At 39.2% G+C, this 16,525-nt stretch overlaps 1 protein-coding gene across 2 annotated transcripts in view; it reads right to left on the reverse strand.

The window, feature by feature from the left end:
* Positions 1-16,525, reverse strand: part of GRAMD4 (GRAM domain containing 4) — a 147,626-nt gene that overhangs the window by 130,619 nt on the left and 482 nt on the right. The window lies entirely within an intron of this gene.

Consider the following 16,525-nt stretch of genomic DNA (forward strand, 5'->3'; position numbering starts at 1 on the left):
GTCTTAGTCAGCTTTGACATTGATATCAGTCTGTTAATCACAGTATCTGACAACTACATATAAATAAGGCTCATCTGAATCTACACATACTTGGACTATTTTAAAAAAAGCTTCAAACAGCTATACCTTACCTGAACTTGGGCTGGGCAGGGGAGCAGACAGTTTTCAAGAACAGACAGTTTTTCACAACACGCTTTTTCAAAAATTAGCTGTGACAAAAGGCTCCAGAGGTTATACTGGCAAATGGCTCCAGAGACGATCCTGGCCACTACAGGCCAGTAAGCCTAACTTCAGTACCAGGCAAATTGACTGAAACTACAGAACAGACACATATGTTGGGAAAGAGTCAACATGGCTTTTGTAAAGGGAAATCATGCCTCATCAATCTATTAGAATTCTTTGAGTGGAGGTGGGGGTAAAACATATGGACAAGGGTGATCCAGTGGATATAATGTACTTAAGACTTTCAGAAAGCCTTTGACCAGGTTCCTCACCAAAGACCTTAAGCAAAGTAGGAAGTCATAGGATAAAAGGGAAGGTCCTCTCATGGATCAGTAACTGATTAAAAGACAGGAAACAAAGGGTAGGAATAAGTGGTAAGTCTTCACCAAATAGCGGGGTCCTCCAAAGATCTGTACTGGGATCAGCACTGTTCAACATGTTCATAAATGAACTAGAAAAGAGGTGAACAGTGAGGTGTCAAAGTTCACAGATGATACAAAATGACTCAAGATAGTTAAGCCCAAAGGGATCTCACTAAACTGGGTGACTGGGCATCAAAATGGCAAAAGAAATTCAATACTGATAAACACAAAGTAATGCACAATAGAAAACAATCCCAACTACGCATACAAAATAATGGGGTCTAAATTAGTGTTTACTGCTCAAGAAAGATCTTGGCATCATTGTGGACAGTCCCCTGAAAACATCCACTCAATGTGTCCCTAAACCTCTCACTGTCGGAAACTGGGACTGGATGACAAAGGATTACTCATTTGATAATTGCCCAGATCTGTTCATTCTCTCTGAAGCATCTGGCACCAGCCACTGTCAGAACGCAAGATCTTGGGCTAGGTGGACCATTGGTCTGACTGAGGGCCCAAGCACAATTTTTTCAGGCCTAGTATAAAGTTGTAACACGGATCCCCTCCCACACACATACCACAATCCCTCATCCCATACATGCAATCTCATGAGCCATTAAAAGTTTTTTCCTAGGGGTTGCAGCCAGGGCCAGGCCCCCCAGGGCCGCCAGTCCCCAGTAAAGTGTACCCTTTTCCACCCCCCCACCCCCATGTGGGGACCCTGATCTGACTCAGTATTGGCATTCATATGACACTCCTCTTAAAATGCAACTAAATCCCAGACATATGAAAGTTTAGCCCTCAGTGCAGCTTCTCTTAACCAGCAAGATAAAAATTACATCTGTTTTACTCAAGGAATCAGGATTATCCTGCAAAACAGACGTAACAGGGAATGTAAACTATGTGGAAAAAATAGAGCCACTATTTAAACAATAAGCCACAGATAATGATTTATGCCTTAACTGAACCTGGGTCATTGGTGTATAGCGGTATGTGTGACGTAGGAGAACTAGTCAGGGTATTTGTGCCACTGACTAAGGTAGCACAGCTATACTGAGTGACAGCTCAGGGGGTAGGTAGTTAAGGAAGCCAATATTTATGTAATTACAAAAGTAGCAAGTGTATGTTGAATAATTTCCTTCTCCCCACCCTCTGCAGGCTGCTAGTTTTAACAGTGAATTCTGTGAAGCAGAAACCGTGTCCTTCATGTTTGCAGAGCACCGAGCAAAAAGGGGCCCCAAATATTGGTCAGGGCTCCTGGGCACTACCATATTATAACAGACATGAACAAAGATGCACACAAAGGTACGAGGTAGAGAAAGGGGACCTCCACATCGCCCAAGAAATGCACAAGTGGTTCAAGGGGATGCAAATCCTCATGCAGATTGTTTATGGTAAAGGGTTTTAATTTTTTGTCTCCTTTCATTCAAGAGATTGCTATATGGACAAAGTTCACACACACAAAAAAATTCAGAGACAGGGAAGAGCCAGAAATCCCCGCCCCTGAGAAGGAAGCTGGATTTTCTAAAGCAACTATTCATTTTCATTGTAAAGACATTTACCAAGAGAAAACAGTATAGCTCAATTTCCCTGACACCAATTTGGACCTGACACTTCTGGTTTCAGCATGGAAGGAAGAAAAGCTGTTCAGCGCCAGGCAGGGGGGAGGAGGGAGTTCTCCAAAGGCAGTGGGAAGCTTAGCCTCTCCCTCGAAGATTTTCACCAGGATTTTAATAATTTCCATCCCACTATCAACCTCAGCCTGGACCAGTCCATACAAGAAATCCACTTCCTGGACACTACAATAAAAATAAAGGATGGGCACATTAATACCACCCTATACCGAAAACCAGCTGACCGTAATACGTATCTTCATGCCTCCAGCTTTCACCCTGGACACATTACACGATCCATTGTTTACAGCCAACCCTTAAGATACAACCGGATTTGCTCCGATCCCTCAGACAGAGACAAACACCTACAGGATCTCTATGAAACATTCCTAAAACTACAATACCCACCTGGAGAAGTAAAGAAACAAATTGAAAGAGCCAGACAGGTACCCAGAAGTCACCTACTACAGGACAGACCCAACAAAGAAAACAACAGAACCCCACTGGTCATCACCTACAGTCCCCAACTAAAATCTCTCCAACACATCATTAAAGATCTACAACCTATCCTAGCAGATGATCCATCTCTTGCTCAGGCAGTGGGCGACAGACCCATCCTAGCTTACAGACAGCCCCCCAACCTGAAGCAAATACTCACCAGCAACCATACACCCTACAAAAAGTCCAACCCAGGAACCTATCCCTGCAACAAACCCCGTTGTCAGCTCTGCCCACACATCGACTCTAGTGACAACATCACTGGTCCTAACCACATCAATCACACCATACGGGGCTCATTCACCTGTACATCCACTAACGTTATATATGCCATCATGTGCCAGCAATGCCCCTCTGCAATGTACATTAGCCAAACTGGACTATCACTACGCACAAGGATAAATGGACACAAATCAGACATAACAAATAATACACCCATAAACCAGTGGGAGAACACTTTAATCTCCCAGGACACACTGTCACTGACCTGAAAGTCGCCGTACTTCTCCAAAAAAAACTCCAAAAACAGACTTCAAAGAGAAACTGCTGAGTTAGAAATGATCTTCAAACTTGACACATTCAAACTGGGTTTAAACTGAGATTTGGAATGGCTCTCTCATTACAAGAGGTAAATTGCTTTGCTCACCATTCTCACCTCCTACTCAATGACTGTCATTAGCCCTCAAGTACCCGGCTTTCATCCACCTCCTCCATTGTTCTCTATGCACTTGTATATCTATGTTTCTTATTTACTGTATCATTCTACCTCTGCATCTGACGAAGTGAGCTGAGTCTCACAAAAGCTTATGCCTACAAAAATTAAATTTGTTAGTCTTTAAAGTTCCACAGAACTCTCGTTTTTGCTGTATACAGATTAACACGGCTACCCCTCTGGAATAGCTGAGAAATGTGTCACTTTAGGAAATAAGCAAGTGATTTAACAAAAGAAAGTGAGGAGTTAAAGGGCATATTTATACATATGTTAAACATTTTACAGAGTGCTAAAAGGATTAAGCAGGTTGGTGTAGTAGAAGTATTTGATGTAACATTAAATAAGAAGAATGCTTGGTTTGATAATAAAACCTGGCTATGACAGTACAACTCAGTCTAATCTTGCCTGTTGGAACCTTGGTAGTAAAACAAATTATGCAAGAGGAGTTCAGGTGGTAATGACTATAACCATTATGCTTTTGTCCCCAGAAACCTTTACAGCCATTCTGAAGGAAAACAAATGGTCTGTAAATAATCAATTGTAAATGACTGCTGTACACAAACAGACACCCTGATTTGAATCATTTGACAATGGACAATAGAGTCAAAAAATCACTAAAAGGAAATAAGGGGGTTCCATTTGAACTTGGCTGCCTCCAAATGTACAAGTAGTGAATGCAATCTGGGTGTAGTTGTGTAAACAATTAAGCACAACACAAAGTGTGCTAAACAAGAAGAATGCAAATACATTTGTGTAATTATTCAAGATTTTAAGGACCTCAACAAATACTCCTGACTTGGAAAACCCACTTTATATGTTTAAAATTAATTGGCTCTTTTAAAGATTCCACTAAAAATCCATTTGACTCTTTCATTCAAAATTGCAAAAACTGACAGACACTTCTTGAGCAGCTGTCAATGTTTCCTCCTAGTCAGCTAAACTATTTTTATTTCCCTCTCAAGTCAAACACAAGTAGTTGATGTTATCAGCCTTTGCTACCTCAATGTTTTTATAAAGTTCAACATCTTTTGAAATAAAGACTATATGGTTATAGCTGTGGCAGGGATGGGCCAGAACCAGGACAGTAGGAAGAGATTCTGGATCCTTTCGCAATAATAAAACAGTGGCTGGAAGAGCTACAGATGAGAATGAAAAATTAAAGAGAGACGGTGCACCTCTGGAGTAAGTGTAAAGGGGAAAGGTCCTGTCACAAGAGTAGGAAAGTTAGGAACACAGAGCCTTAAGGTGGCTCTGAGTAATTAGACAAATCACTTTAATAAAGGTACATGGAAATTCCATAAGCATGAAACAAAGTTACACTTGGTGTGAAAATGTATGTGGTTAACATGATTTTATGTCAAATAAAGGGTAAGGGTTGCACTATGGAAGGAAGTTATATTTACATTCCCTTGGAACATACAGCGTATATCCTAAAAGGGGTAAATCAAATGTAAAAACATGCTATTTAATTAAAATCCTATATAGGCTACAAAAGGGAGCCACAGTAAGTAGTGTTTTCTTTTCACATGGCTGTGTTCTTTAGAGCAGAAACCAACACAACACCAAGAAAGATCAGTGAATATAAGAAATGGAGCTTAACATTAACACTCCTATACAAAAGTTGTTTAATTGGAGTGTAAAGTAAATGCTGTTAAAAAGTAAAAACCTATATGGGTAGTGTTTTATAAAAAGAAAAAAGAATAACTGCATTAAAACTAAGCAACTGTATAAAAATAAAATGCCCTAAATTAAAAACAAATCCAACTAATGGTTTAGGGTTAAATATATTAATGAAATATTGTTTAATAAATGTTTAGTTTATTAATGTGCCAACTGTTACTAAATTTCACCAATCTGCAGTTACTGGGGTTTAATAAAAAATAGTTAAAAACTATTAAAATAACTTTATGGACAAAAAAGAAAATTTTTAAAAATGCAAAAGCCTGCAAGGTGGGGCAGCAACAAAACTGGAGGAAGCTTAACACAGGAACTGAATTGTTTGGGACTGGTATGTCACTGTGAAACCAAACAAACAAAAACCATGACCAAGCATTTCAACAAAAGCTAACATGAAAAGTACTGCATCCATTACATAAGCAAGTATTTCAGCGAGCATTAGCATTCGTGTATTGTATTTTTAAAAGCAAAAAAATTAATAAAACCTTTAACTATTTGTATGTATATTAAAACATCTGCAATACAATATTCTACAAAATAAAATTTCCCATCATAAAAAGTTAAAAGGCAAAAACAATAACATGTATAGTATATAAAGAAAAAAGCCGTAAGTAACAAAATTAAAAAGGTTGCCCTCTTTTATTACCAATGTAATACAGCCATTAAAAAAAAAACAAATGTGATCCTAGGATGCATCATTTCCAGTAAAGACAGGGAAGTATTAATACATCATTTAGAATACTGCATGCTATTCTGTTCACCCACATTCAAAAAAAGATGAATTCAAACAAGTAACATGGGCTACTAGAATTACCAGGGGAATGAAGGGCTTACCTTAGAAGAAGAGACGAAAAGCTTGGCTTATTTAGCCTAGCAAAACGAAGGGCACATGATTGCTCTCTATAAATACATCAGTGAGGGAGAAGAGCTATTTAAGATAAAGGAACAATGCTGGCACAAGAACAAATGGGTATAAACTGGCTATGAATACATTTAGGCTGGAAATTAGACATTTCTAACCATCAGCGGAGTGAAGTTTTGGAACAGCTTCCCCAACAGGAGTACTGGGAAAAGCAACCTAGCTAAGAATGAAGCTAATAAATTTATGGACAAGATTATATGACGGTGTTACCTGCATTAGCAGGGGCCTGGATTCCATGACCCAGGAAGTCCCTCCTAGACCTATGTAAAACAGGAATACAAGTTTGTCTGTAACCATAAAGCTTTGTGCCATGAATCTTTCAGGTCTCAGAAGCAAAGCAGGGCTGGACTAGGTCACCCATACCTGGGAGGTGATGTTGGCACATTAAATAGATGTCACTCTTATCTCCAAGTCATTAATAAATCAGCACCCCAGCATGGTGTTAAGGGACACTCTGCTCCTGAATTTCACCTGGGATCTGAGACAGAGGTCCTAACAACTTGTAATTATGAAAGATACTATAGAAGTTTGTAATTTTCCCAAGAGGCTAACTCATTCTGCCTATCTGTAGTTTGTTGGATTCAATAGTCTTCATTTTCTGACCTACACTGTTGAGTAGCACTGCTGTCAAACTATTATGTTGCACTCCAGAGGTGGCTGCAGGAAGTAATCCCACACGTCCCTCAAGGGGATTGGTCTTTGTAAATTAATGTCTAAAAATAACTTTGAAGTCCTTGAATGAATGGTACTTTAGAAGTGATAAATGATGGTCAAGAGAACTGGAATAAAGCCTAAAAATAGTTCTTTATGAGTCAGGTTGAGCACAGAGGCAGTTAGACAAATTCCTTTAACGCTTACCACTCCCAATGGTAGAATCCTAGCTATACATTCAGTCAGAGCTGGTATATGGCTTGACAATATAATAAAAATAGGCTCCAGATCCAATCAGATCTTGGATTTGAACAACAGTATCCAAAGCCACCCTAACATTAGAGTCATGCCAAGACATTTCTTACATTATAAGCAACATTCCACTATGTTAGCAGTAGCAAGTATAAAGTGTAGTTAGCCAACTGTCGCTGCAACAGCAATAGTGGTATGGAGCAGAAGGCCTCCCTCCAGAAGACAAAGCAAGGCTGGAGATAGAGGAAGGCAGCTCTTTCACCCACCACATCATCTTCTAGTAAGGAAACAGACTAACCAGCATTTGTTTCTGCCACAAAGTTCTAAATACTTCAAGTTTCAAATTATCTTTGGCTTAGGTAAAGACTGTTATATACACAGGTTATGTATTCATCATTGAAAACTCAAATGCCAACTTTCAGCCTTCAAAACTTGGTTTTTCTGTTATTTCGTTTTTTAAATAATGAATTCAAAATTCTAAATATAAGTAAAAGTAATATCATACCTGAAAGGGATATTGAGAAACGATTTTTAGAACACTGTATAAATGGCAAGTCATAATATGAGGTTCTAACGCAAGTTTCTGACATGGTCTTATATTACAGGACTGATAAGACAATCTTAGCAGCTGGAAACTAATTGCACTTAAGTCACAAGTTGTATGCATAAGACTAGCATGGGCATGGCTTTGTTCTCTTCAAGATAAATATTGCCTTTCCTCATGCTGTGCAACTATTTTTGCATATCTGTATTATGCACACATAATCTATAGCATATGAACATGCAGAATGAACAGAAGTGATGTAACTGCTTAACAAGTAAGTCTGCCCTTCTCTTTAAGGCTTTACCCAGCCTTGTTCACCTAATACAGTTTGGGAACTCCATACATGCAAAGCCATCAGTCTCCTAAGCATTAACAAGCTTTATAACCTAGTGCAACAGTACTTTATGCATGGCACCACAAACCTGAATGACAATGGCCCCAACCACTGATGTCCATATGCCAAATAGGTGTGCTGTGGACTGGCAGCATTTGGGGGTGGCCAGCTTCCAGACGGCAAAAGTGACCAACTTCTCAACAGGTCTGGGACACCACATGTTGGTATGTTGCTGCTGCAGCTCTTGGGCTAGTTCAGCATGGATCTCAAAAAAGGTTGCCTTTGCCATCCTGAATTTCCCTCACCACTGCTGGCCATCCCAGGTCTGTAGAACTAGTCTTTTCCATCAATCAACGCTACCTTCCCAAGCCCAGCAATGGCACTGTAATGTGTGGAATTGTTCTAGAAAAAGTTCCTGCAGTAGCAGTTGCTCGATGTCATCCACTTTTTCCTCATCCTCATTCCTCCACTGCTGCTGAAGCTGCTGCTGCTGCAACCACATCATCTGCTTGATGGTGCACTGGGGAAATCCAAAACTGAAGTTACCTGGCTTCAAAAGCTCAAAGAGAGTCCAACCAGACCCTGCATGTTCACAGTTCTCAGCATAGTGATGCTGAGCATTGCTGAGACCAAGTTGTCAGACAACTCAAAAATTGCACTAGCCCACCCAGAAAGAGAAGCAGCATGGGACAGAGAGCAGAATCATGAGTGTTTTTTTAATTTGATCCTAAGTCCCAGAATTTCACTGACTTCCAACTGGTTTCCAGTCTATGTACCACAATACGCAGTGAGAAAAATCCCAGAATGTACACTGCTCAACAGCAAAGTAAAGGACCATGGGATACCCTCCGAAAATGCCACTTGCTTATTATACTGAAAGCCCCCACCATGGACACACAATGTTGTGAACTGAAAGATGGCACAGCTGTCCTGTGTGCACACTATTAGTACAGCTTATGTATAATATTACCAAATAGCATATATCAACTCAGTGCAAACTAACCCCCCTCCACCCCATATAGACAATACGTAAGATTCCACATCAACCTCCAGTTATGAAATTTCCAAATTTTTAACAAAATTAAATTAGAATATTTTATATGTAGTATTATCTTTGCTACATATTGTGGCTACATGAGTGCCAAAAGTAATCATTTGTTTATCAGTCTGGTAATACAGCATATTGATTCCCTTCAGATTTCATAAGGGAACCCAAGTCAAAGGAGGTAATTACTACTAACAACATCTGGCAAGGATTTCAGCAGTCAATTTACACTGTCTATATGTGAATGTTAGATAGGGTGTGATCAACAGATGTAACCACTTGTACAATGATATATCTTATTTGAATAAATTTCATTCCATTAAAATAAAAAGCAACCATCAGCCTTAAAATTATTCGCAGTATCCTCAAAATAGCTATTGATATTAAACTAAAAACAGCCCAAAATAGCTATTAACAAAATGATTTTTTTTAAATTCACACATGATAATCATCAAGACATAGCTAATGAAGCAAAATGTGGTTTTCATTCTGTGTCAATTAAAGAATTTAAAAATAAGTCAATAATGATATGTAGATTATTAACAATTTTATTTTTCTATCCAAGGTATGAAGATGAAAATGAATTAGGAGACTGCAAGTATTTCCAAATCTATTTTGATTTGTACTACAGTCCAACTAAAACAAAAAAAAAAAAAAACAGTTACAGATAAAAATATACTATTCTCAAATGAATGAAAATCAGGATTATAGTTATGTAAATTTCATGATTTTTCTGAGGACTTTTCTATCCTTAATACAATATTTATAGATTCATGGATTTAAATCCAAAACGGACCATTATGATCATCTAATCTGACCTCCTGTACAAGACAGAACACAGATTACTTGCTACCTGTGTCAAAAATGGGTAGCCTTTTCAGCATATTAGGGTTTACCATCAAAATACTAAAAATCCAAAACCCAAACCTGATTTTATCTGAAGCTGCCAAAGTATTAACCAGGAGGATATATTATATCTACACACATAAGGATATATAGAGCTTTACATATAGGGTAGATAAACACTGGATTAAAAATCAGATTTGTATTTAAATTGGCTTTTAATTAAAACTAAATACTTTTAAAAAAATAACTTCAAAATTATAGCAAGCTTAGGCCTTAACATCGGCTGTCAATCTATTAAAATCACTTAAATAAAAAATATGCCGAATTAGTGATCCATCAAATTTTAACGAGTTAAAGGGGTCTACACTTTTTTAACATACATACAGAATGACTTTACAGAATCAGGAGGAAAACACATAACTTTTGAGGTCAACTCAAGCTTTTTAAACAAGTCACAATGTCATGTACTGCATTATGTATCTATCTGCACCAAATACTGTTTTCCAAAAACAAAAACAAGCTAACGGCTGCATTTCTGAATACATAGAACTAAAATGCTCAGCTTGCTGACTTGTCACACCAGCAAACATTTAGGTAGAGAAAAAAGTTTTGATAAACTCAGTTATAGATTTAGATTACCATAATTCAGTGGTAACATCAGGGGTCTAATACCTCTTGTTGAATAACATTAGGAGAGTAAAGTGAAAGTAACTTCCAGCAACATAATCAAAACTAGAGCTGGACAAGAAGCCATTTTTCCATCCCAGGAAAATCTGAGATTTTGAAATTTTTTACCAATGTGGATAAAAGTCAAAATCACAAAAATATCTACACACCAAAAAATAAAAAATAAAAAAAATCAGTTCAGGTCAAAGTGTTATTTTTTGACTGACTTCTTTTTTTTTTTTTTTTAAACACTATATATATTAAATTTCAAAATGAACAATCATTTTGAAGCAAAAACACAGAACTTTGTTTCCAAAATGCCAAAACAGGATATTTTTCCAATTCTGAAGCTTTTTTAAAAAATTTTGAAATGGGAAATTCATCAAAACCAACACTTCCTTATAATATGTTTTGGTTTTGATTAATCTGCATTTTTTAATGAAAAACATTTTGTTGAAAGATTTCCAACCAGCTCTAGTGAGAATGAAATCTTAGAGACTGTTTATAGAATATGGGATGGTTTTGGAAATGAGGGAAATAAGAGTTTACAAGGGAAGGAAAAGAAGATAGTGGCTCAGAGTACAGGCATGAAAGCTTTGGAATAGCCATTTGAACCTGTTAACTTTAGACCCTATTCTCCAAGCCCAAATGGGAGAACTGCAAGCTTTCTGAGTAAAGAACTGGGCCCTTTATGCTTTAGCACTGCTTTAGGAAGGTTCAATTACTGCTGGCATCCTTACTAAGCTTGATAAACTGGGGAGGATCCCAACCCAGCAACTAGCTTTAAAGAAAACTCAACAAGTTACGAGTGGCCTTGGCAAGGCTTCCAACATTTCTAAATAGCATTCCAAATTCATAAACACAAAACAGCAGCAGAGAAATATCTTGGAAGCTATGATTTATACCTGCTTCCCTTGAACAGAGTAGTTTCACGTGAAAAGAGATTTAGTTATTCGAACTGTTTGCAGTGTTGTTGTAGCCGTGTTGTTCCCAAGATATTAAAGAGACAAGGTAAATGGGGTAATATCTTTTATTGGATCAATTTCTGTTGGTGAAAGAGACATGCTTTTGAGCTTTCAAAGTGTCACAGTTAAATGCAACGTGGAACAGATTCTTTAGCATAAGTAGTTAACACACGACTACTGCCCCAACAACAACTATGTGGGTGAAACCAGACAATCACTACATACTCAAATGAACTCCCACAGAAAAACGATAAAGAGAGAAACACCATTGTTGTATGCAGTGTTGTTGCAACTATGTTGGTCCCAAGATGCTAGAGAGACAAGATGATGGAGATAAAGGATATTACCTCCCTCATTTGGTCTCTCTAAAAACACCATATCACTTGTGGACAAACTTTTCACAAAACAATAAATCCATATCAGACCTCTCAGTCTTCGTCCTCAAAGGAAAGCTGCACAATACCTTCAAAAGATGAGCCTGGGAGCTTAAATTCATAACTTTACTAGACACTAAAACTCATGATCTTAATAAAAAGACACTAGATTTATGGTTTATTACAACAATCTGTAACCCACTAATCCCCCTATTTTGTCCTACATGTTCAGAGATGTTAACAGGCCACTTCACCTTGAATGGTCTCTTGTATGTGTTAACTATTCACTTGAAACAATCTGTTCCACCTTGTATCTAGCTGTGACACTCAGAGTACCTTTACCAGATCTGAAGGGCTCTGTGTTGTTCAAAAGCTTTTCTCTTTCACCAATACAAGTTGCTCCAATAAGAGATTATTGGAACTGGACAATCATGCAGTATGGATCCTTTCATTTCTAATCACCAACTGTAATACAGTGTAGTTTGGTAGTGATAAAGTCATCACCAACTGATGGCTTTCTGGTAGCCTATGTGAAATGAAGTTGGCGTCTCAGTCCATTTCCTGCCTGAAGTGGAATCACAGAACTGGAATCACAGGTTTTTCCATCCCAGCAGAGGAAGCCAGCTGAATAGGTTTGGAGACCGAACTCACTTCAGAAGTGATCCCTCCTAGTCAGGTTTGAAGCCGTTAGGTGCAGCACATCAAAGGAATGTTGCACTGTCTCTGACAATGCGCCATGTATTCTGTGCATGAAGTTCAGTCTCCAGAGGTCAATCAGACCATGACTTTTCAAGGGCACTACATTCATTTTTTAAGAGTGTATATGGAGATATACACAAAAAAAGAAATATGTAAACACGAACTTACTTAGAGAAGTTTTATTTAAGTTTGTATCTGTCCCCATCCCTCCTCCCCACTTGGCTGCTATTCTTGAAACAAGACAGACAAGGTGAGTGAGGTAATATCTTTTATTGGACCAACTCCTGTTGGTGAAAGAGACAAGCTTTTGAGCTTATACAGAGCTTTTCTTCCCAGATCTGAAGAAGAGCTCTGTGTAAGCTCAAAATCTTGTCTCTTGCACCAACAGGAGTTGGTCCAATAAAAGATATTACCTCACCCACCTTGTCTTTCTCACATCCTGGGTCCAACACTGCTACAACACCACTGCAAACATTCTTGAAACAATACAGGCACTGCCTAAGAATGTCTGAAATGGCCTCAACTATTCATCTTACACTGAGCTATTCAGCCATTGCTTCGAGGTCATCCTGTAAGATTTGTGTAGGGAAACGTGCTGTAAGTTATTCTATGCACACTTTAGTCTCTGCCTTAGTATAGCTGAGCCAAGACATTGTGTTAAATATCAATGTTCTGCTTGAGATGAGACCATTTTACACCTAACAAAGGACTAGGGTTAACCTTTCCCATGGAAAAAAAAACAAATGAAGGACAGAGAAGCTGGAAAACTGAAGCTGGATTCAGTGCCTAGGAGCTCCTACCATCAACTGGCAGAGGTTTGAGAAGAGATCACAGGGAGGGAGGGAGAGAAAGAAAAAAAAAAGGTATTGCCTCCTACTCCTAGAGTCAAATAAAAAAAATCACCTCTAGATGCATCAAATCGTACAATCTAAAAGAAAGTCACCTCCAGGCATCGCTTTCTGCTGCTCCTCCAATTACCTCTATCCTGAGAGCACAACTCCACTAGGAACCTGCTGTCTTTACCTGAATCCCTCATAACAATCCAAAAACCTTGTGGGGGTTGGGAGGAGCAGGGGGCAGGAGCACAAAGAGGGAATGGCATTCCACAGGAATTGGTTGCTGCGCTACCTGAGACAACTAGCTCCACAACATATATCTGCAGAGTCAGACAAGAACAATGCTGCAGAGGGAGATTTGTTTCCAGACCCCCTTCCACTCCATCCCCAAGGGCCCCACCAGTCACTATAGAGGCTGATCCCTGTGATGTATCTATGGGAGCCAGCATGGAAGAAAGACAAAAGCCTTTTTCCATTTAAAGAAGTGTGTTTGGATTTAAGGATATTCTTGACACGTTTACAACCAATGGGCAGAATCCTGGAAGGAACCAGGTACCTAGGGTCTGGCAGCATGTTGCTCCTCACTGGAGCAGTGTCTAATGCTGTGCCACTGTGTTAGGGCATGAGAACCTGAAAGACTTTCTAGTTCATCTTCCCCATCCACATTAAATGCATTTCACACATGCCCCTCCCGCCTCCATAACAGGCAGCATAAGGAAGTGCTGAAATGTAAATCAGATTTTTAGTTAGTTTGCATAATTGCTCATTACAAGTAACATGATATTGAGTGTTTAAGAACTGTAACTGTAAAACTGACATTGCCCCTTTAAATTATAAGGGCTTCCATAAAAAATGTGTTTCTGGAAGCCAATGCATTTCCACAAAGATATTACTTTTCTGCATTTTCAGTAACTGCAGACAAACACACGGAGGTGCTCAAGAGTCTGGTTTGCTGTACAGACCTCTAACACATTAAAGAGAAGAGTCAAACAAGAATTTAGCATCCATAGATAAAAGCTCTGAGACAAAAGTCTGCAGCTGCTCTAGCATATATGACATTCTAACCTAGATTCCTTAGTTTAGTAAACATGCTCATCTCCCTCCCTCAGCCCAACATGAAAGTTAAGGTCTAATGCAATCAATCTTTCCTGCCCCCCCACTCTTTCCTCCCCCCAGTACATACATTAATAACCAAGTTTTCCCAATCTAAAAATGTATTAGAATAGAAGAGTTCACAACTTCAGCAATTAGATTTACCCTTGATAACACTTTGCAAATATTTTTAAGAGTAATCATTTTTTGCCTACAAATGGACTCAGCAAAGGCTGCAGAGAGGAATCTACCAATATATTTGTGGGCATACCTCACCAGAAGATCATTTACTAAATAAGCTTACTGATACAAAGCTTAGCCTGTATAACATCAGACATCTATCAATGGAACTCCAGTGAGCCTCTACCCTCCAATCTATCCCCCTCCCCTCAGTCTCTTTGACAGAGGAAAGCCTCAGAGAAATATTCCCTGCTTGCCATTCTTCCTCTGCCTCCTGCTCCACATTGGCAGTCATTTTGGATACACCTTATTGCTAAGATCAATGCATTTCAGATAATACGTTGTTGATATGGCATTTAAGCATGTTTATTCAAACTGAAGATAAACATTCATTCTCTACCTAATGAAGTAACTAGACATCAGAAAAAGACAATGCCTTGCAGAAGGTGTTACTCCACTAGGTAAGAATTTTCAAATGAAAATTTAATCAGTTTGTATGAAGTGACCAGATTAGGATCTTTATACAAGAAACTGGTGATATACCAGAGCAGTAACATGCTGGTCACTCCTGTCCTTCACTTCTGCTCCAGGAGAGCCCTATTAGACAGCCCAAGGAATGCACTACAGACTTGCATCTGAGGAAGTGGGTTGGAGCCCACGAAAGCTTATGCCTGCTGAAATTAAATTTGTTAGTCTTTAAAGTGCTACAGAACTCTTGTTGTTTTTGCTGTATACAGACTAATATGGCTACCCTTCTGGAACAGTGCTAAGGTGGATCACAGCTGGGCTCCAAATTTTTGTATCCACACAGGATGAAGGTGTGGTTATGTATAAAAGATAAAGCATGGACCACAGATCGGATACAAGTTAATTACCGCAGCTGCAGATCAGATGCAGATGCAAAATTTTGTATCTGCACAGAGGTCTAAGAGTAAAGTCTCAGGAGAAGAAAAGAGGCAGGTCTGGCGAAGGACAATTTACCATCAACCCCAATCCTGAAACTACATAAATGAATGCATCCTGCATGGGAGGTTGCTATTTTTAAAGTGTTCCTGTGTGCTTTAGGGGCATCTGAAGTATCTTCATCTCCCCCAATATGTGACGTTTATGAAGATTATTAGCATCCTGCGTAGTGTTCTTAAAGAGCACTATTAAGTCTTACTTCATAGCTATTGAAATATCAAGAAAAACAAAAATAAACTAGTTCTTTATTGTAAACCTTGATTTATCTATCTCCTTGAGAGGAATCTCAAGTTAAACACTCTCCAATAACACAAGAGCCAGGAATAAATCTCACTACAACTTGCATGTGGAAGAGCTAGAGGACCCTCCAAAGCAATATGAAAAGAAAGCATAACAAAAGCAACAAGCAGCCCAAAAAAGTAGAATGATTCTCTTCATTTTAAACAGAGAAAAACATAGGCCCAGAGAAGATAGTTGCCAGAGGTGACAGAGCAAATAAGTGAAACAAAAACAACCCCCCTCCCATTTCTAACCACACTGCAAATAAACTGACTAATCACCTCCATGCTCTCCAGTGAGATAGGCAACAGCACACATACTTACACAGTGCTGCTTTCACCAGCAAATACACCACCCCATTACCCTTACAAATAGGGTGCTGCTTCCACGCAGTAAGACACAGCATACCCACCAATATTCAGGATGCTGATGTCACACCCACTAGTGAAACACAACCACCCCCTACACACAACCACCAATAGTGAATAAAACACCACAACACCCACCATACAGCCCCCATAGTGAAACACACACCAATCCACAACTGCATGCAAATTGTGAAGCGCAACACAGCAGCTCCCTCCCTCCCTCGCACCACAACCCCACACAACATACTTAACCCTTCGCATCCTGAAAGCACTGCACAAATGACACTGGTATCTACACAGGGCGCTGCTCTCACGGGCCCAGCCAAAGGGGGCTATCAGTCAGCCACAGAGAAGGGAGTCCGCTCCTTCCACAAGGTCCCTCGGGGGCAGAGAGGGAAGCTGCTCTCCACTCCCCATATGCCAGA

This window comes from Emydura macquarii, unplaced genomic scaffold, assembly GCF_026122565.2.
Source record: "Emydura macquarii macquarii isolate MOO-44397 ecotype Brisbane River unplaced genomic scaffold, CSIRO-AGI_Emac_v2 contig_2636, whole genome shotgun sequence".
In the NCBI taxonomy this organism is placed as follows: domain Eukaryota; kingdom Metazoa; phylum Chordata; order Testudines; family Chelidae; genus Emydura; species Emydura macquarii.